Source organism: Peromyscus maniculatus, chromosome 16, assembly GCF_049852395.1.
Source record: "Peromyscus maniculatus bairdii isolate BWxNUB_F1_BW_parent chromosome 16, HU_Pman_BW_mat_3.1, whole genome shotgun sequence".
In the NCBI taxonomy this organism is placed as follows: domain Eukaryota; kingdom Metazoa; phylum Chordata; class Mammalia; order Rodentia; family Cricetidae; genus Peromyscus; species Peromyscus maniculatus.
This window is the reverse complement of record NC_134867.1, coordinates 12465912-12486469: the sequence shown is the minus strand read 5'-3', so window position 1 is coordinate 12486469 and position 20558 is coordinate 12465912. Positions and strand designations below refer to the sequence as shown.

At 48.0% G+C, this 20558-nt stretch overlaps 1 protein-coding gene across 4 annotated transcripts in view; it reads left to right on the top strand.

The window, feature by feature from the left end:
* Positions 1–20558, top strand: part of Scml4 (Scm polycomb group protein like 4) — a 107775-nt gene that overhangs the window by 27770 nt on the left and 59447 nt on the right. The window contains exon 1 of one of the 4 annotated variants that reach the window (XM_076552372.1): positions 12086–12607. The exons of the other annotated variants lie outside the window; for them this stretch is intronic. The gene's annotated coding sequence lies outside the window, so the exon portion shown is untranslated. Of the gene's footprint in view, positions 1–12085; positions 12608–20558 lie in introns of those variants that run through there. 4 annotated transcript variants of the gene reach the window in all.

The following is a 20558-nucleotide window of genomic DNA, read 5'->3' as shown; positions in this document are numbered from 1 at the left end:
GAAAATAAAAATTACACAGTTCAGACATCTTCCCAATTTTGGGATCCTGGAATTCTGTGCGAATTTAATTCAAAGATAAATAAACAAAATGGACGAAACTGGCTGTGAGCGAATGACAGGTGCATGGGATCTAACGTCGCTCAGCTCAGTTTGTGTAGGGCGCCATCTATAATCCCGGTGCTCATACTGGGAGAGGGGACGTGGAGGCAGGAGAGTCCCTGGGCACTTACAGGCCAGCTAGGCTGATGTCCGCAGCCAAAACACAACAAAGACACAAACAAGATGAAAGGTGAGGGCTGATGCTCGCGATTGTCCTCTGACTTCTGTGTGTGTGGCAGGGCATGGGGGCACCCAGTCACACACACACACACACACACACACACACACACACACACACACACCCCACATACACAACAATAACTTTACAAATGTTAAGATGCCTGTGTGAACATTAGCCCTAAGATTAGTAGAAGGATTATGTCAATGTCACACGAAGTGGACTTCAGGCCACATAGTCTTACTAGAAATGACCCTCATAATGACGAGTGGAACTGTTAAGGAGACACAAAGATCTCATGTGTGCTGCGTCACTGAAACAGGTGCAAAATACATGCATCAAAAGCTAACAGAACCAAAGGGAGCAAGAAGCACATTTGCAATTTTAGTTGCAGGTTTTGACACTGTGCTTTCCATAGCTGCTGGGTCCAGTCTGAAATAACGTGTAAGGAGATGGACATCCCAGCAGCCCTGTGGACCACAGAACAGACATCCTGCTATTTATTTATCTGACTCATTCATTCATTGTTATTTCAGACAAATCTTTACCATACATCCCAGACTCAAACTCATGATTTCCCTTCCTCAGCCTCCTGAGAGATGGACTTACAGGCTTGTCTCAGATGTCCAGTATATTCTTTTTAAATACATGGAATATTCACCAAGATCAACCCAAACCAGCGACAAAACAAGTCCCAATAAATGTCAATGAATCCCAGTGTGTTCCAAAGGCCAGAATCCTAGAGAGTGTGTAAAAGTCAGTAACAAGCAGGTCAAGAAAACCCCAGCTTTGTGAACTTTAAAATGCTATATGATCACCTTAGGGTTAAAGAAGAAGTCACCAGGAAAATTAGAAAGTATTCGGAGTTGATGGAACATAAAAGAAACCTCCAGCAAACCACCATGTTGTGTGTTCAGCACAGCACTTGTAGATGAGCGTCTGCTTGTAAACACTCACAGTAGAAAGTAAGATTCTGTGGGTGGAAGCACGTCCCTTAGACCCAGGTGGAAACAGGAGGATCTGGAGTTTAAGACCAGCTTCACCTACACATTTTAGACCAGCCTGGACTACATGAGAGTCTGTCTTCAAAAACAAAAACACACAAAAAACAAGAATCAGGAAGGAAGGAAGGAAGGAAGGAAGGAAGGAAGGAAGGAAGGAAGGAAGGAAGGAAGAAGTAAGACCTAAAATAGTTATTCAGGTCTCCGTGTTACAAAACTAGAAAGACAGGATCAGATGAAGTTCACACTAGTCAGAAGAGAGCTATCCATCTAGTTAAGAGCAAAAGTCTGTGGAGTAAAATCCCAGGCACAGTCATGTATCAACAAAGCCAACATTCTTGGAATAGATGGAAAAATTATACCCTCAAAAATTGATCAAGCAAGACAACACAAAGTGTCAGTCAAGGAATGGGGAGGGGCTTCCTCCAGTGTACTTCCAAAAGATAACAGGGAAGGCCATAGCCAGAGAGGACGCAATGTTATGAGGCGAGTCCAACAGAGAAAACACAGAAGCAGAAAAGAAAGTCTTTATCGCCGGCCGGTGGCTGAGCTGGAAACTTGTCCAAATCATTTGGCCCTGATCCTCACAGTTCTTTGTCTTTTGTGTACAAAGACCACATCCTAGTTGGCACAATTCACTTAGCAGGAAGCGTTAACAAGAGGCCGAGCTACAGAACCAAGCAGCAGGGTTGGTACAGTTAGGGCTTTCCTGGATCCTGGACGCACAGACCAAGTTTTTGATGGATTGGGTCTTTGTTCCCGTTTCTGGAAAGTATTGGGGCTTATGTGCTGGGTTTTAAGGTCAGAACGGTGCCTCTAATATGGCGTCAGTTGTGCTAAGGCCTAGGGTCCTGTTACAGCAGAGGCGTGGCAAGTTCAAGGACTGTGTCAGAGAGCCAGACTGGACACACAGCTCAGTGGTAGAGCATTTGCCTGGCATGCACAAGCCTTGGGTTTCATCTAAGCATCGACTAGAAGAAAATTTATTAATCTGATAAAAGGCATCTTATACATCTCTGTTTGGGTGGGAGCTCCACCTCAACCCCTGACACCCTGGCATCCCTATACCTAAAGAGTCTGGAATGTTTGGAAGGAGTCTGGTGGAAGATCCACCTCAACTCCCCTCCCATCTCTTTCCCTAAACCCGCCCCTTCAAAGCCCACCAAACACAGCTCCTCCCCCAGAGAGGCTCAAGACCACTCCCACAGGGTATATAAGCAGCATCCCTGAAAACAGACATGTGGTTCTTCTGGTCTCCTCCCTGACTCCTCTCTGCAGGGCTGGGGAATCACCCAGGAGTGCTTTACCCATTAAACCTGGGCTTTTCCTGATTTGGCCTGATTTGGTTTGCTGCATCGGCAGAGAGGCCTTCAGTGTGCAAAAAAACTTACCAGTCTCTACATATAGCATCTTTCTTAGAGATAAAATACTGAAAAAGTTCCTCCTAGGAGCAGTGTAAGCAGAGATGTCTTCCCTCACTTCCTTTAGCATTGTTCTGGAGTTTCCAGTCACTCTAACAAGACAGGAAAGGTATCGGGGGAGAAGCAAAATACAACAGGCAAAAGATTGGAAAGAGATGCAGTTTTGTCATGGGCAGGTGTGTGTATGTTGGGGGTGTGTAAGGATGTGCGCACACATGCACATGTGCCTGTGGCGGCCAGACGCTCCTCTACTACTGTCCACGTTAATGTTGCAGCAGGGTCTCTCACTGAGCCCAGAGCTCAGTGAGTCAGCAGGACGAGCTGGACAGCCAGCCCCAGGGGTCCCCCTGTCTCTGACTCCTGAGCTGGGGTTACAGCTGTGCTTTGCTGCACCCAACTTTTTTTTTTTAAATCAAGGCTTATTTATTTTATTTTTATATGTATGAGAGTTTTGCCTGCATACATACTACGTGTACTACATATGTGCTCGGTCCTACCAGAAGTTAACAGAGGATCAAATCCCCTGCAACTAGAGTTCGGACTGGCTGTGAGCCCCCAGGTGGGTGCTGGGGAGTTGGGCACCAGTGCAAGAGCTTTTTAATTCCTGCGCTAGCTGTCTGTCCCCCCATTCTTTTTTGTTTTGTTTTGGTTTCTTTGAGACAGGGTTTCTCTGTGTTGTTTTGGTGCTTGTCCTGGATCTCACTCTGTAGACCAGGCTGGTCTTGAACTCACAGAGATCCGCCTGGCTCTGCCTCCCAAGTGCTGGGATTAAAGACGTGCACCACCACTGCCTGGCTTCTATCCCCCGATTCTAGTTTTTCAAATATGGGTTCTGGGGACTCAAACTCAAGTCCTCTGCTTGCGTGGCAAACTTTTTATCTACTGAGCCATCTCCCCAGCCCCAGAAATACACTTTCAAAAAAGAAATGCTATCTCGGAGGCCCAGCAATTAAATGTCTACTTTTCTTGCACTGAATCTGGTTCAATTCCCAGCACCCCCATGATGATTCATAACCCTCTGCAATGTGGGTTCCAGGGGATCTGGCACCCTCTTCTGGTCTCCACAAGAATCAGGCATGCATGTGGTGCCCATAAATACACAAAAACAAAACACAGGGAATAAAAGTAAATATTTAAAAAATAAATAGAAAGAAAAAGAAGTGCAGTTTTAAATTCACAGATGACATGATTGTGCATATAGAAAAATCTAAAGCAGGGGCCCTCTGAGGGGCTGAGGAGCCGCTCTGAGGAGTCTGAGACCCACGGGGCCTTTGAGGGGAGAAGACACCGTGGCAGATGGGTTTGCAAAGCACCAACTATCTCTGAAACAACAACAACAACAACAACAAAGGCAGGTCTCATGGGAAGCTGATTTTAGAAAGTGGTCTCATGAAGTTGGAAAAAAGACGGCTGAGTTCTTCGGCTGAGAGAAGCAGAAACAGAGTTGTGGTGGCGGCGGCAGTGAGCTGTGGCTGTGGTGGGCAAGGAGGTGTGCAGTGGCCTGGAGCTGGCAAGGACCCTGCCCCTGGACACGCGGCCCAGCCACATGATCACCCTGATGCTGGGCAACAGCAGGATATCCAAGCTGACTCTCAGCGATAGACCAGTATTGACCGGAAACTGTGAACCAGTTCAATGACTTGTTGCAAAAAGTATTCGCATGTAAAGCTGTCTGGGCAAAAAATACACTGTGTAACACGCAGCAGTTTGCAATGGCACTTTAGTGAATGAACGTGCGATCAGAAGATGGGAAAGACGGCAGGGCAAGAGGCAGAGCTAGATCCATGGCGTTGGCTACAGGTATGGGAGCATCTAGTTGCCAGTAGGACCGGCACGGCGTGTGGCAGCTTGGAGCTCACGCAGGCTCCGCCCCCGAACTCACTGTGCAGCCGCATTATCACCCTGGCTCTGTGCAGCAACACGATTGTCAAGATACTTTCATTTTCTGGATTAAGCCTCCTGGAAAGACCTCCATTGTCTGTGCCATGTGTCTGAGGCCATGTTCTACCACTGGGCTATATTGGAAGTGCTATACCACTGGGGTACTCAGCTCCACAGTCAACATTTTGAGTGGGGTATGGGTTGCATTGGTGTATGCTTCTGATGAAACTCAAATGTGACTTTAAGACCTGTGAACTTGACTGTATGAAAACTGCATCTAAATAATACTAATATCTGTGTTTGAAAAAAATCTTGACAAGGGGGGAAACTAGCTTCCCAAATTAGTGGTAAGCTAGATGACGTCACGTGGCAGCATCGCTCTATAGAGCTTTGTGTTGAACTGGCATCGACTGGTGGACATACCTTTGTAATCCAAGTGCAGGGGAAGTGGAGTCAGGAGGTTAAGAGTTCAAGACCAGCCTCGGTTACATGAGACCCGTCTGGGCACAAAAAGAAGATAAAAGAAAGAAAAAGAACTGCACATGGAGTTAGTTATTGGAAACCACTCCATACTTAACGTTACAGGTAACACTCCTGCATGGAAAGGTTGACACAAACGATCTAGCAGGGCCCCCTTAAAATCCATACCCACACGGACCCTCACACTCCTAACTAATTGGAAATACAGTTTTTGAAAGTGTAATTAGCTAAAACGTGATTGGTGGCCGTGTGGAGACAGGGAGAGAAGACTTGGGTCATGGAGGGAGAAACATGTGGGTACTGGTCAAATAATGCCAAGGACTGCTGACAACCACGAGAGGCCAGGAAAGGGGCAGAGAGTGGACCCCACCCTGCCAGGTTCCAAGACTGAACCAGCCCAGCTGCCGTCTTGACCTCGGACTTTGGTGAGAGAAGCCATTTCGGCTGTTGCAAGCTATCAAGTGTGGGGTGATTCACTAGGACTATGTTAGGAAACCAGTGCACTAATCAATCGGGCTATCGGAGAATGCTTAAGAATTCACACATCTGTCTGATATGCTCAGCTAGATGTGAGTCAATACATTAATAAGCTACTCTAAAATTAGATGTATATTTTAGGTGCACCACATATATATCTATGCCTCTCTAAACATAAATCCTTTTATGCAGTTTTAATAGCATGCAAATGAGGTGACTGCACGTAGCCATTGGCGACCTCTATTGTCATTTCCTAATGGATTTATAAATCCTGGAGACACTGCCCTGTCAGCAACCAGGGAGGCCTGAATGGGTCCCTCTGGGCTGCTTTGGGACGGGGAGATGACTGTCTCAGGAAGTCACAGTGTTCCAGGATATGGATTTACAATGCTTTATTTTGCCAGTCTAGTTCGATTAGACTAAGGTTTATTAAATGCCTCATCCTGAGAATCTCCATTTAAATCTGTTGAGTTCAATCCAATCAAACCAATTCAATCAGCACCTGCGGGCCCTTGTCCGTGAGCTGCTCTGCCGTGAGCACGCCTCTTAGCTGCGGTCTTCACGCACTGTGTCTGCCCCTTGGGTCTCACAACCAAGATCCGTTTTGAAAACCTATTATGAAATGTAACAAGAGACTGATAACAGAGCCTTCGTAAAGGAGATTGATGGCTGGGGCGGGGACCGTAGTTTTCTTTTTCTACAGTGCCCTTTTCCTATTAATAGGTTTTAATGTCCTTACTACATTGAGCTTCTTGGAGTTAGGGATTTGCCTCCAGGTTTCATTTCTCTTCTACGAAGAAGTGACAGAATGGACTTGTCAGAAGAAAGCTTGTTGAGAGACAGCCTTCTCAACAGTGACGAGGAGCCCGCCTCGCCTCGGCTGGGCTGGCTTGTCAGTGGGATAGCACTTTTTTTTTTTTTTTTGTCCTGTATGGTTCCAAGCACTTCTTTCATGCAGACAAAGGAACTTTCTATCCTACAGTACAGGTCCCACTAGTGGTAATACTTGGTATCTCTTCTGGTATTTACTTCTGGTTGCTGTGGAAACACAGACAGACTTGGTAATTCCTGCTTATCCACTTTTGAGATAGACTGAGACGTAGATCATGAGAATTCAGCATTATCATCCTTTTAACTAACACGTTTATTTTTAAATGCGTTTTAAAAGGATTTCGTGGTGTAGCTTAGGCTAGCCTAGAATTCGTGATCATCCTGCCTCAGCCACTGGAGTGTTATAAATTGGTGTCACTGTGTCCGACTTTAAATTCTTTCTTTCTTTCTATTTTTAAATCAAAATCATTGTATTTGTCAGACCAGAGATGTAGCTCAGTTGGTAGAGTGTTGGCCTCAAATGCCTGAAGTTTTGAGTTCCGATCCCAGTACCATATAAACCAAGCATGGTGGTACATATAACCCAGCACTCGGGCTGTGGAGGCAGGAGGATCAGAAGTTCTAGGTCATCCTCTGCTATACTGAACGTTTGAGGGCTGGGCTACACGAGACCTGCCTCAAATAGTTGTTTTTCTTTGTTGTTTTGATTCAAGAATGAACATTTATTTGCATAAAGAAATACCTAGTTTTTGGACTGCATGCTTAAATAACTTTTCTAATTAAAACTCTCTCTCTCTCTCTCTCTCTCTCTCTCTCTCTCTCTCTCTCTCTCTCTCTCTCTCTCTCTCTCTCTCTCTGTGTGTGTGTGTGTCTGTCTGTCTGTCTCTCCTTGTCCTTCAGATAAGCAGACTAGATTGCTTCTACTTTGCTTCTCTCTCTCTCTCTCTCTAATCTGAATTCTTGATGCAGTGTGATGGGGCCAGCTCATGGGCTGTTGTGATACACTGTTCATGTCATGGATCCACAGTGTGCTGCCACACAGAATACTTTTTTCCCAGCTCCATGTTCTTATTTCTGACTTTCCCACAAAGGGAAGCTCCATCCATATGCCTCGCCTTTCCCTCCTGTTTTGAGTCAATATTTATTTTTAATTCTGTGCCCTGACAGATGTAGGTGTAGACTCCAGCTGTTCTGCAGACAATGGTGTTATTGTGTCTTGAGCTGGCCTCTGGGTGGTCTCCGTCCCAGGGGCTCCTTCATCAAATGGTCTAGGTCATGATCGGAAGCAGGTTTGTCCTAACTAAAATTTCTAAATCTTTTTTTAAAAGATTTATTTATTTTTATTTTATGTGCATGGGTGTTTTGGCTGCATTTATGTGTGTGCGCCACATGCATGCCTGTTATCTGCAGAGGCCTGAAGGGTGGGCATCAGATCCTCTGGCACGGAAGTTACGAAGGGTTGTGAATCACCATAGGGGTGCTGGGGATTGAACCTGGGTCCTCTAGAAAAGCAGCAAGTGACACAAACCAACCACGGAGCTGTCTCTCCAGCCCCACCTTTCCTAGCACGTCTCTCCTGAACATCCATGAACAGCAGGGCATCTGTTCAGTTTCCTTCGATTGCTTTTGTCTACATGTGTACAGCATCCTGCATCCCAGCTCTGTAGTCGGCAGCAGGGACTGCCTCTCCCGGGCTGGTTACTTGGCATGTCTGCCGTCCAAGCCTTCATCCGTGTTCCCGGGAAGATGATGGCAGACTGGAGAGCGGACACTTGCCCTAGAGGCAAGGCTGCCTGCCGATGTGTGCTGTCACCACCCACCTTGGCAGTGGCCCACCAGTCACGAGCTCTGCCTGACTGCACTACCCTCCTGCTCCCATGCGACGTATTGTCTGTTTCAGAAATGATCTTGGGAAGTTACTGTGCGAAAGCCAAGCACCTGGGGTTAGTTCATTCTTCCGGCCTCCACCTAATTACCCTGCCTTTCTCTTAAGTGAATCTCATTCGGATAAACCTTCAATTTGAAGAGCATTAGTCCTTCTGCAGTCAACGGCACATTATAAACAGAGGTCATCTTCTAGTACTCATGGACCTGTTAGTTCTGAAATGATTAATAATTTAATAATTAATTATCACACTCAGGGTCCAACTTGCTTTGGAAGTTGGGATAAAATGTACCCCTTTCTGCTCTTCTAGCTTCTCCTGGTTCCTCAGAAAATTCCCAAAACCTATTCATAGACTTCTTGCTGCACCCCAGACTTGGTTTTGTCTAAAGCTGGTGAGATCTGCGTTCACAGCACCCTGAGCTGGGATCGGTGTCTCCACCTGGACCTATGACCCTCGGACTGTCCCAGTGCCTAGGCTTCATCTCTGTCCTCACACTTGTCCCCTCATGTCTGGTCCCCATCTCTTGGTTCCCGTCTCTCTGTTCCTGTTCTTTACTGGATGGAAACAGAATCATCCCTGAGTAGTTCCGGTGCCTTCAGGCGGCTGCTAGCATCCCGGGGTAGGCGGCTGCTAGCGTCCTGGGGTAGGGTGATTCTCTGATTTCTGTTTCTGTCACACTCGCTCTGTGAAGCCGTCCATCCCAGCTCCTACACTGAGTCTCGTCCTCATTGACCCCGAGGGTGTGCCTTTCTGCGTGCACAAGTGTTTGTCCTGATGTCCCACACAGCCTCAGAGTGCCACACAAATGCCTGAGTGTCCCCCAAATATTCCTATAGGTAAGGGTTTTCAGAAGGTAAACTGAACGCTAATTCAGAACTGGCTCAGCTGGGCCTTCGCAGACTCTGGAGACCTTTGAGAAAGAACACCCAGCATGCCGCCCAAGCCCTGCTTGCCACCCTGGGAGCATGCTGGACAAAAGGATCATTGTTCTTTCCTTTGTTGACTTTTCCTTTGGCAACCAAGAGTGGAAGCCTACAATTCTGCCATGCTCCCCCCGCCTCCGCCCCTTTCATTTTAATTAGTCTGGATTGGCTAAGGAGCGGCTCGCTCACAGCCAGACCTGGAGAGGTCACATACGTCTTCACCCAGCCCAGATGTGGGGGGTGGGGCGGTGGCAATAATAATGTCTTCCACTTGCTTCAGGCTGAGTTCAAGGCTCTTGCTGCACAGGTGTGACAGGCCTGTACAATAGGGGGCGTCTCACAACACTTGGCTTAAAGTCGCACAGTGAGCATTTAGTGGAGGAATATTAGCAGCTGTGCATGCCACTGGTCCACGTACCCATCCTCTATCTGTTGCCTTGTTGGTGCTGTGGGCTGGGCCCCGTGTGTCACTGTACACCAAGGGCAGTGCCCATGCCATGAAGGGTAAGGAAAGCCGTGGTCAAGGGCCAGGGGACTAGATTCCTGTCTTCCAACAGCAGGGCGCTCTGAGAGAAGGAGCGGCTAGTCCACAGACACACTGTCATTTTGGCTACTGGCCGCTGTCCCGTGTGCCCCGAGGGTGTACAGTGCCTGCTTCTCCTCAGATGACCTGTGAGTGTGATCCAGGCTCAGCACCATCTGGGAGACGCCGTATGTTAGTGATGGGGGTGGGGAAGCAGTCAGCTGTGCTGGGTTTGCGTACCCCAATATGTCAGTAGGGCTCCCTGGACACATGGGGGTGCTCTGCCTTCCTCAGGGGTCCTCCTGGGGGTGTCTGTGTGCACCTTCACCTCCCCAGTGCTCTGCACACATGGATGGTTAGAAAGTATGGTGGAATGGTTAAAAGGATAAGCAGGCAAAGAGAACAGTGTCTCTGGCTAGCACTTCCCCTCTGAGGGCTAAGAATTTGCCCTTGACCTTGCTTGGTCTTATAACACCTGCCAGGGTGGTGTTGGGGTACAGTAGGTTGTGTGAGGGCGTGGGAACACTGGCCAGAGAGGTAGTGACCCTCCCAACCTGTGTCCCTGGTGGGGGTGAGGACAACTGCCCTGATCAGCACATCCCAGAAGCCTTTGGGAGCCTTGGCGATCAGAAGTCAATTCAGTGCGTTTTGCTGTCCCTCCTGTAAGAGGGCGGACCCTATTGGAAGGGCGCTCTTCTGCATGCCTTACTCCAACCCCCTCACTTTGCCCATTGGTTTCAGACGCAGGGACGGCCCTTGTATTCCTGATGTTTAAAGACTGGTTTTTTCTTAAAGTACCAGCGGACAGTGAACCACTGAGTAACGGCTGGCTACCTGTGTCCAGACAGGGCTTAGGACCATGCCCGGGACTCAGGACCTGCCTTTCTTCCCAGCCTCGCAGCTTTCTAGAGCGTCCAGTCCCTTCTGATGTAAGGGTTTCAGCTGCTTTACTCCCACGACATGGGTGCTGTGTAGACCGGAGACTACTGGCGCACACTGCAGACAGAGCTGAGCATCATGATGCTGTCTGGGTGCGTTCTTTTTTTTCTTGGAAAATGAAGAAATGATCTTACCTGCTAGCTGTCTTTGGGAGTGCTGCAGAGTGATCAGGAAATCCAGTTCCTTCTGACTCCATTCTTCGCAAAAGGAGAAGTAAAAAAATGATTGGTACGGGAAGAGCTGTAATTCCTATCCTCCAGGGCCTGCCTGTTATGCAGGGGCCCATGGGATCCTAGCAGCATCCTGGCAGCCTAGACCTGGCAAATTCTGGTGTGTCTGATTGCCAGCTCAGATCAGTGCTCCTCAGCCACTCTGCCCCTCCACTGAGCACCCATCAAAGGCAGCTCCCTGACTGCTTCGTGTTCCTTGTCGACTGGGGAAGTCCAACGACCAAACCTAGAGACTGAAAATCAGCTTCAAAATAAGTGTGCACTTGCTGTTGCCTTGCAGCCAGTGTTGGCTCTCCTGAGCCCTAGAGAGGCGCTGTACCATTTCTCGACTTAGTACCTCTCTTGTTTGTATACTGCTGACGGCTACCTGTAGCTCGTGCGGGCCCTGAGGTAGTGGGTCTTCCAAGGCAAACGTTGAATTGCTACACCTCACTCTAGAGCACCAGAGAAGTGTCTGAGGTACCCCGGTGTTTTCCAAAGAGTATCTCATGGAAACATCATGGTTACAAATCTCTGGACTTCAAAATGAACAATTAATTGTGTGGCTGAAATCTCTGAAATGTGGCGTTGGGAGGGTTGTGGTCTCAGAGAGTTTTGCCCTTACCCTCACTGGCCTTCCTCTTGTGATGACCACCATGATCAAAAAGCAACTTAGGAAGGAAAGGGTTTATTTTTATTTGGCTTGGCTTCTATATCACAGAGCATCACTAAGGGAGGTCAAGGCAGAAACCTGGAGGCAGGCGCTGATGCAGAGGCTGTGGAGGGATGCTGCTTCTCTCTGGCTTGCTCAGCCTGCTTTCTTATACAATCCAGGACTAACAGCCCAGGGATGGTCTTGTATGATATTAGAGGGACCAGCCTTAATATTAATACTTCCCAGGTGCTCAGGAAAGAAACTACGAACAGCGAGGACTGTTTTCAGGAAATAGAATCTCAGCACACCGAGCTCTGTAGTCCACTTGCTTTAATTCCTCTGAGATAACATCCTTTATACACAGCTTCAGTTCTGTTCTCGTGCCTAGCTCCTTTCTTGTCTGATTTCTCTCTATATTTATCTGCTGCTCCCTCTAAGTTCTGTCTTAATTCTCTCGTCTTAATTCTGTCTCATCTAGGTCCTTTTCATCTCATTCTTACCCAGCTAGTACTTCCCCATCTGACTCTTCCTCATCTTCCATTTTGTTCACACGTTCTCTCTGGTCAAAATCCTCCTTGTCCCTCTCCGTTCTCCATCTCTCCATCCCCCCAAGTCTCTCCAGAGTCCAGCTATAAACCCAGGCAATAGCAGTCCCCTGGTTGAGCAAGGTCACCAGGCTTGAATTCCTGTGTGGTCATAAAGGCAGGTAAGAGTTTCCTCAGGCAGTGATTGTCAGGCTTCCAGGGTCAAACGAGGGGTGATAAGAATCACACAGAGGGGCAGTAATTGTTAATTATCATTTGCAACCCTAAAGGAAAGTGACTAATGAATTAATTAAATGCTAAATTTGGGTAATATCTAAGAAGAGGGATCTTATGTGCTCAACTATAATCTTAAACATGATTGGTAGAAAATGTTAAGAATCTGTAAGTTGCTAGGTCAATGGGAGAAAATAAAACTGTCTTCTTTTTTCCTGTGGCTCCTATCTGTTCAAGCTATCTGCCGTTTTTTCTGCAGGGTGGGGGAAGGTGTGTTCAGTTGCTAGGCAACCTGTGTACAGCTGGATGCCTCTGGTGATAGTTGAAGGGAGATCTGGAACTAGAGGTAAGATTTGGGAAAGGAGGTAGTTAAGCTTAATTGGCACATCCGCCAGGCCTTCTCAAACAGGTAGTCTGGACACTTAAGTCTGTTCTTAGAGAGTACAGAGGTATCTCTGATAAGGTACTTTCCTCCGTCTGGGGATGGACCTGGCCGGATGCTGCCAATAACGATAATTACAGGGGGCTTGAACTGGGGTCTGGCTCTGCATAGCTTCAGTGAACAAGGTTATCTAAATATTCCTTTAGTGGAGGGGAAATGGTGCCCAGTAAATGATGAAAACGCTACAACAGCACACAAGAAACTCATAGCAGGAAACGGCTGATAGTCAAATGTCAAATATCACCAAGGCTTCTTGAGCCTCAGCTTGACCTCTGGAAGGCCCTCGGCTCCTTCCAGGTATTAGCTTTGTCATAATCAGCTGAAATCCTGCTTTGTATATTTTTGTGGCTTGCAGCAGGATGGCACCACCCACAGTGGGTTAGGCCTTCCTTCATCAATTAGCAGTCAAAAAACATGCTCCACAGACATGGCCACAGGCCAATCTAGTGGAGGCAATTTCACCATAAGGAATGAGGGTCCCTCTGCCCGGGTGTGTCAAGTTGACAATCAATATTCGCTATCACCATTCTTCATAAGTTCATACTCTGGAGGCTTTTGAATAGGTCCCGAGATTTGGGGAGTTATGACTGGTAATGACTGGTACTATTTGAATGTTGTTGTTTTACCAGGGAAGTTTTCATGATTCTTCTTAGCAAAGCATTGAAAAGAACCTTGCTCTGTAGTCCCCTCCCTGCCACACCCGTGAGCGCACACACACACATCACCTTGGAAAGATGATGCTTTGCAGAGATTGAACGAAGAACACCCCAAACACCGAGACCCCGGCACTTTCTCAAAACTAAACATAAAGTATAAATAGAGATCAAAACAGGAAATGGTGGCTTGCTGAATAAACGAGAACTACCGCAGCCGCCCCGGGGAAGTGCCTTCCCCTGCCCACGGGCTCAGAGACACAGCTGTGTCCTTAGCAGACCGGTGTCCTTCAAGGGGCACAGCCCGCACCCGCTCTTCAGCAGTCAGCCCAGACACTGTGGACGCTGACTAAACAGCAGGACCTTCCCGAGAACTGTTGGGTCATCATTTCAGCGTTCAGAGATGAAAGGGTGTGGCCAGAAAGGTCAGGCTTCCCTCTCCTGCCCTACGGCAACATTGCCAGTCTGATGAGTTCCACTCTGGGCTGCCCGAGAGGAGAGTTGAGGGGCCTGCGCAGAGCCCTGGGGCTGGATCCCAGCCCTGTGCACAGAGCCCTGGGGCTGGATCCCAGCTCTGTGTACTGATGGATGGTGATCACCTGCTCTCTATCTGAGCCTCCGCTCCTCAGCTCTAAGTACAAGCGCAGTAACGCTGGGCTCCGAACCACCTGAAAACTATCACAAATGAAGTAGGTGAATTTGGTCAGGCCTATTTTGGAAACACATGAATGACATGTCTTGCTGGGGTGTTCTTCTTGTTGGGAAGTGGGTTTTTTTTTTTTTTTAATTGTGCAAGGGAGTATATGCACATGAGTGTGTGTATGCTCTGGGGTGTGTGTGGAGGTCAGAGGACAACGTTGTGGAGCTGGCTCTCTTTCACCTTTGTGTGGGTTCCAGGGTTAGAACTCGGGCTGCCAGGCTTGTGTGCTAAGCGTTTTTACCCACCAAGTCATGTAGCTGGTCCCAGACAATGGTTACTGAAGACTCCTCCGGTGTCCCCGAGCCTGGGACACTACCAACAGATAATAAACAGATGGCCTAGGCTGGAGCCTGCTGCTTCGGTGCTGAGCAGTGGAAGAGTCCCTGATGAGGGCCAGGTTACCAGGTCACCCGTTCAACCGTTTGGAGAACATTTTCTAATTCTCAGAGATGTGTGGATACTCAGCTCCCTGGAGATAGAGCCAGGTGTGCACATCTGCAGTCTCAGCACCCAGGAGGCAGATGCAGAAGGATCACAGCAACCTGGAAGCCAGCCCGGACTATCTAGCAAATACTAGGCTCACTAGGGATACCCTGTCTCAAAAGTCCAAATCAATCAATCAAAGACACGGAGCTCAAGTGTATGGAGAGAGACACGGATCCAGATAAGAAGGACAGCACATCGGTGCTATGACAGAAAGAATTCAGTTACAGCATAGAGAAGGAATGGGGGATAGAAAGCTTCTGTTAGAGTAGCAACTTCCAGGCAGAGCTATGGGAAAGGAGCCCACCCCCACCCCCAAAACAGCTTCCTATGGGGCATGAGTCTTTGAAGGCGGCTCCTTTTCAGGTCCAGAGAACACTGACTGTAGGAGAGTGGGGACCGACCTCTGCTGTGTAAAGCCGAGCAAAGGTTAAATGCCATCCTTAGACAAAACTGTGGGGAGCCCCGTTACAGGCTCTGCAGGCAGAGACTCAGTTCGAACCCTGGGCCCTTATTCTTCCTTCCGTTCAGATGGTCACGCAAACCTCTGAAGAGCTGTGGGTGTGGGAGTCCAGGGGCCGCAGACTCAGGGTTTCCAGCTTCCGTATCCTCCAGGGCCCGGGTCACGGGGAGCTCCAGGCTGTGGGCACCCAGGAAGGGCAAGGTGGGAGAGAGGAGCTGGTGGGCGAGGTGTGCTGCAGGCTGTGACTGTCCTGGACTCTTTGGTCCCATCCTTGCGGTCCAGTAGTCTCAGAAATGTTCTGCTATGTCCTACGTGATGATCTCTTCTCCCTACTGAGCATTCAGCTCCCAAAGATCTGGCAAGGTACTCCCAGTGACCTTGAATGTCTCCACTCGACCACGAAGGAGAGGTTTGGCTGCGGCTAACCTATTGAAAGAAGGCGCTGTGATACTTTCCCGATCTTCCTCCGCTCAGCAGATGCCTGGAGACTTGTGAGGAACTGCTCCATGCCCTTTGCCACTGCCCCTGGGACTGTCCCTAGACACCTCCTGGATACCGAGGCCTTCCGCCTCAACCTGTTTAGGTCACTGGCTGCAGAATAGCTCAGTTTCATCACACCACTCCTACCAAGGCAATGTGGCTGCTTTGTTTCTACGTTGGTCTGTGAGTCAGAACCTGGGAACTTGGGGGCTCTTCTCGCTTTGACTATGTGAGCCTGAATTGCTCACTGAACTTTGCATGAGCCTGTCAGCTTTGCTCTGTGGGGTGTTCAGAACCTGTACTGATTGCTAAGCAAGCTCAGAAGGGTTGAGTAACGTGTCTGCCTATCAGCTAATCAGAAGTAGAGTCTATATGAACCTGGTCCGTGGACGTTTCCACCAGTTCAAAGCACTGAGCCTGGGGTACCACCAGTGCCCATGGGGATAGGTGTGGTCTGCTCAGTTGACTCACTGATGTCAGTAGGCCTCCTGGTTAGTGCGAATGCTCACATACTGTGAGTGTACAGGACTCGTGAGTGTAACACTCCCATGTTGCCCCATGATTTGCAATCTTTTCAGGGTTCAGAGCTCCTCACTCCACCCACCTCACCCACACTGGTGCAGCTGGCCCTGGCAATCAGCAGCCATGGAGGTCACTCTCTCCCTTAGGTCACACTTGGTTTTATTACTGTTTGAAAACACACAGCATTCACGTTAGAGAGCAATGTGGAAAGAGAAGTTGCTCTCCATCCCCTGGACCTGCAGTTTCCCTCCTTATCCCAGCAGCAGACAGTAGCTGTCATCATAAGGCATCTCTTCCAGAGAGACTGTTCGCATCTGTATGTCTACACAAGGGAAGCATTCCAAGAACCCCATTGAATGCCTGAAATGCCAGATAGTACTATATGTACAATGTTTTTTTCCCTACACATATACCTATGATAAAGCCGAATTTGTAAATTAAGCATGGTAAGAGAGCAATAATAATAACTAACAATAAAAATTGACATGGTAATGTACTGTAATAAGAGTTATGTGACTATGATCTTTCTCTCAAGGTATCTTAGTTCCTCATTGTATTATGGTGATATTTTCAGAATGTGGGTAACTGATTTCCCCCAAAGCAAAACCATAGTTAAGCAGGGAGGGAGCCTGCAGGGATGCATAGTGGTATCTGCGTTTATATTTGCATTCTCCCTGACTGCCCTCTGAGAGCATACTACCATACCACTATGTAAATTTCAACATTTACCTTGAAGATCATCACCTTTTCTTTTTCTTTTTTTTAATCTATGAGTCTGGGGAACACAGACTTCCCTTCCTGTCAGTCCTGCCCCCCCCCCCCCCCATCAAGACCCATAAGCTTGCTCATGGGCACATCTCCAGCTGTGGCAAGAGAGAGGCAGACTCAAGCCTTTGAAGTAGCAAAGACAGACCCTTCCCAAAGGAGGCTCTTTTCCAAGGTTCTATTTCACCCCATTGTTAAGGGCATGCCTAAGGCAGGTACATGCTGTCATTTGCATGGATGTCTTCAGGGTAATCTCTTTTCTATTTAAGAGAATAAGTATTTAATGGAGGGGGATGGCCACATGGTGATGGAAAAGTCAAAATTTGAGGCTATTCAACTCTTGGTTCAAGAGGCAGAGGACCTCAGGGAGTCACTCAGGGGAGGTTAGGACCCTGGAGCCAGACAGGAGAGGTTTTCTGCTAGAGAGCTAGCAAGGGGGGATGGGGGAGTAGGGATCTACATTCTTCTGGCTTCCTCTTCCCACGCCCATCTTCCAAGCTCAGGCCATTACCTCCCAGAGAGTAAATCCAGACAGCAACTCACTGTCACAGGCACCAGGGGACATGGCTCAGGCAGGCCATGTAAGGGAGAGCATCAGGCCCAGGCTAGTACCCAAGATCTCCAGAGTATTGTCTTCTGTGCCGATGTCCCTTGAAGTGTAAGACTGGTCACAGTGGGGTATTGAAATAAAAAGGAGTGGGTATCGGAAACCAGGAGGGGACAAGGCCAGCCACTCATAGGCCTTATACCTGCTTTCCCTTACCTCAGAGTCATCTTCTGAGAAGCGGGTCTAGGCCAGTGAGCCCTGTTGGCAAAGCTGGAGTTAAAGGAAGTTCTGGGCTGGCCAACAGGACCGGAGGAGAGCTGGGATGCAGCTGAGCAGCCGTCCAGCCAGTGAATTCTGAGTACATGTATGGCACGCCTGCCTCTCATGTTTCCAACTGCTCTGGTAATTTCAAATCCTGCAGGGTTTGAAACCCTGCTCCACACATTTGCTCTTCTTGCATATGACCTCTTCCCTCCCGCCCCTGACAGAGGCGGCCTTTGATTTTCTATCACACTGACTGCTCTACCATTCATCGCTGGGGCAGGAAGGAGAGTAGGTTCAGTCAAAGGCAGATGAGTTGGGGTGCTTCTGCAGTCCTCTGTCCCCAGCACATGGGCCATCATAAGGACCCAGGGCTCTGCCACCTAGCCTCCCCATACCAGAGTGAGGGTGCTATTTCTGTGGGCAAGGAGGCACCATGGTCCCGGGGTGTCCCCCTACTTCCTAGGCACAGCTAGAAGCTTCATGTCCCACAGGTCCAAGCAGTTCCTCTAAGGCTGTCAGGGTCACCTTTCCCTGCGGAGCCCTCCTCTTCCTTGGTTCTGATGTGGGGACCAGCACCGACAAGCCCTTTCAGCTTGGGTTCAATTCCTGTTTTTCCAGGAGGTGTTGGCTTCTTCACAATGTATCACACTGACCCTTCTCTATTTAGAGTCGAAAGACAAGTGTGCATATCCACACTTACTCAGTGAACCAAACAGCTATAAAGAAGTCCCCCACATTTAGTAAAACCAACTGAAACAAATTGTATTTTATTCTGTTCACCTTTCAATTATATTAAAAATGCTACAGTTATATCTGGGTGCAACTCCTCTAGGACTTTCGCATGTTGAAAAGAGCGTACGGCCTCCACACATAATGCATTTGGGTTGCAGGATTACTACTGGATTATTACTGTCACTGCTGATGAGCAAGTCATGACATCTTTCTTCTTTGTCCTTTTAGTAACCTTCCTCGTACCCTTAAAACCACCCTTGCCTCTGCACTAATCAGATATTCAAGCCAACCCTGACCCTTCTTTGTCCCAAAATATGAAATCAGCTGTCTCTAAGGACTCTTGGTTTTATTTATAGGATAAAATATTTATCCTATAAATAAAATATGGAGAACAATATCACAGAGTAAAATTTTAATCCCAGGAATGAGTAGATGTGAGTACTGGTTTGGCGTCTGTTAGCTAAATGTTGTCAGAATTGGGGAAAGTGTGATTAAAAGAACTCATTTTCTCAATTTAACAGACTCTATTATTGTCCTTATTCCTTTTTTCTAATAAAAGATTTATTTTTAATTACATGTGTGTGAGTGTGTGTGTGAGCATGTGTATGTGTGTGTGAGCAAGTGGGTATGTGTGTGTATGTGTGTGTGTGAGTGTGAGTGTGTGAGTGTGTGTGTATGTGTGTGAGCGTGTGTGTGAGCATGTGTGTGTGTGAGCATGTGTGTATGTGTATGTGTGTGTATGTGTGTGAGCGTGTGTGTGTGTGAGTGTGAGTGTGTGAGTGTCTGTGTGTGAGTGTGTGTGTGAGTGTGTGTGTGTGCACCTGAAAGGAGTATGTGTCCTGAGCTGTCCCTCCAGCCCCCATTGCCTCCATCTTGTCATGTGAAGTTGTTTCAGTCTTTTGTTTATTTTGTTTTGTTTTTTTACAGCACTGAGTCTCAAACCCAGGGCCTTGTGCATTCCACACGAGCATTCCTTCACTGAGCTACATCTTCACCCCGAGGTGAAGGTTTTGTTGATTTTCAAAGTGTTCTTTTATGTTGAACACACTTCTATCCAAATAGATAGGATTCACCCAAACCTTAAAAAAGTAGATGTGCACTTCTGACTGCAGGTGAGATGCTGTACTCCATGGTGAACAAGGCTGCCATTGAACAGGCGCCAGGTGCACTCTGCAGGTGCAACACTGAACCAGATGCTGAAGGGCAGAGTAATAAGCGGAACACAGGCTCCGGCCTCCAGGGATGCACACACATCACTTATGTGCACGAAACAATGAGGAAGCTGTGTGAATTGTATTTAATCAGCACTTGAGATTGCTATTAGTCAGACAACTGGGTTGTGGGCGGAGGGGGGCGGGAGGGGGGGAGGAATGGAGTTGAGAGACTCGTGAAGGGGAAGAAATCTCCCTGGAGCCTAACTGAGCTCTTGGGCCGCTGTTGAGAATGGCTGGATTCAGACAGGTGCCAACGTGAGCCTGTATCGTTAGAAATCACCTCGTGTATGGCCCCAAGAACCTGAGAGCTATTAGGTGACTATGTAGGTTGCATTTGGAAGACATTGGGTCCCAGCAAGTTCAGCATGGAGCCCCAGAGTGAGATGAAATCGGATTACTGTAGTGTTCTGAAACGCTGGTGAGAAGCCGTCGTACTGGGGGCAGACCCCTTCCCTGTAGTTGACAGAAGGGAATCATTTAAGAGTCCTGCAGAGACTCAAGGCCCCTGTACTGCTGCCTCTTGCTGCTTTCAGAAACAACAGAAAGCCGTCGATCTTTCTCCCTGCTCATTTATCTGCATTTCCTTCCTACACCCCCTCAATATCCCGGCCCAACCCTACCGCATCACCAGCCTGGGCACTTCTGCCCGGGAAAGTCCTAACTCTGACGTCATGTTCTGATTCTCCTGTTGCCACGCCTCCCGACTCTACTGGCAGAACCGATTTCTTCCATCTTCCTTGATTCTCTGGTGTTTCATATCTTGCTTATACTACCTATCTGTGCATGTTATTATTGTCTCTCTTGTCTGACTTTTTATAGGCGGTGACTATCTTAGAAGCTTTCTGTCCCCTCTTCTAGAATGTTCCCTGGGTCTTGAAGGGGCTGATATAGAAGCTTCATTTAGAACTGATTACTCAATAGTCTCTAATTCTTAGCACTTTGACCAGTGGTGAGACTCTACATTAACCATTACCCACTGCAAAAAGAGGCTTCTCTGACCAAGACTGAGGGTGAAAGCCATAACAGTTTTGG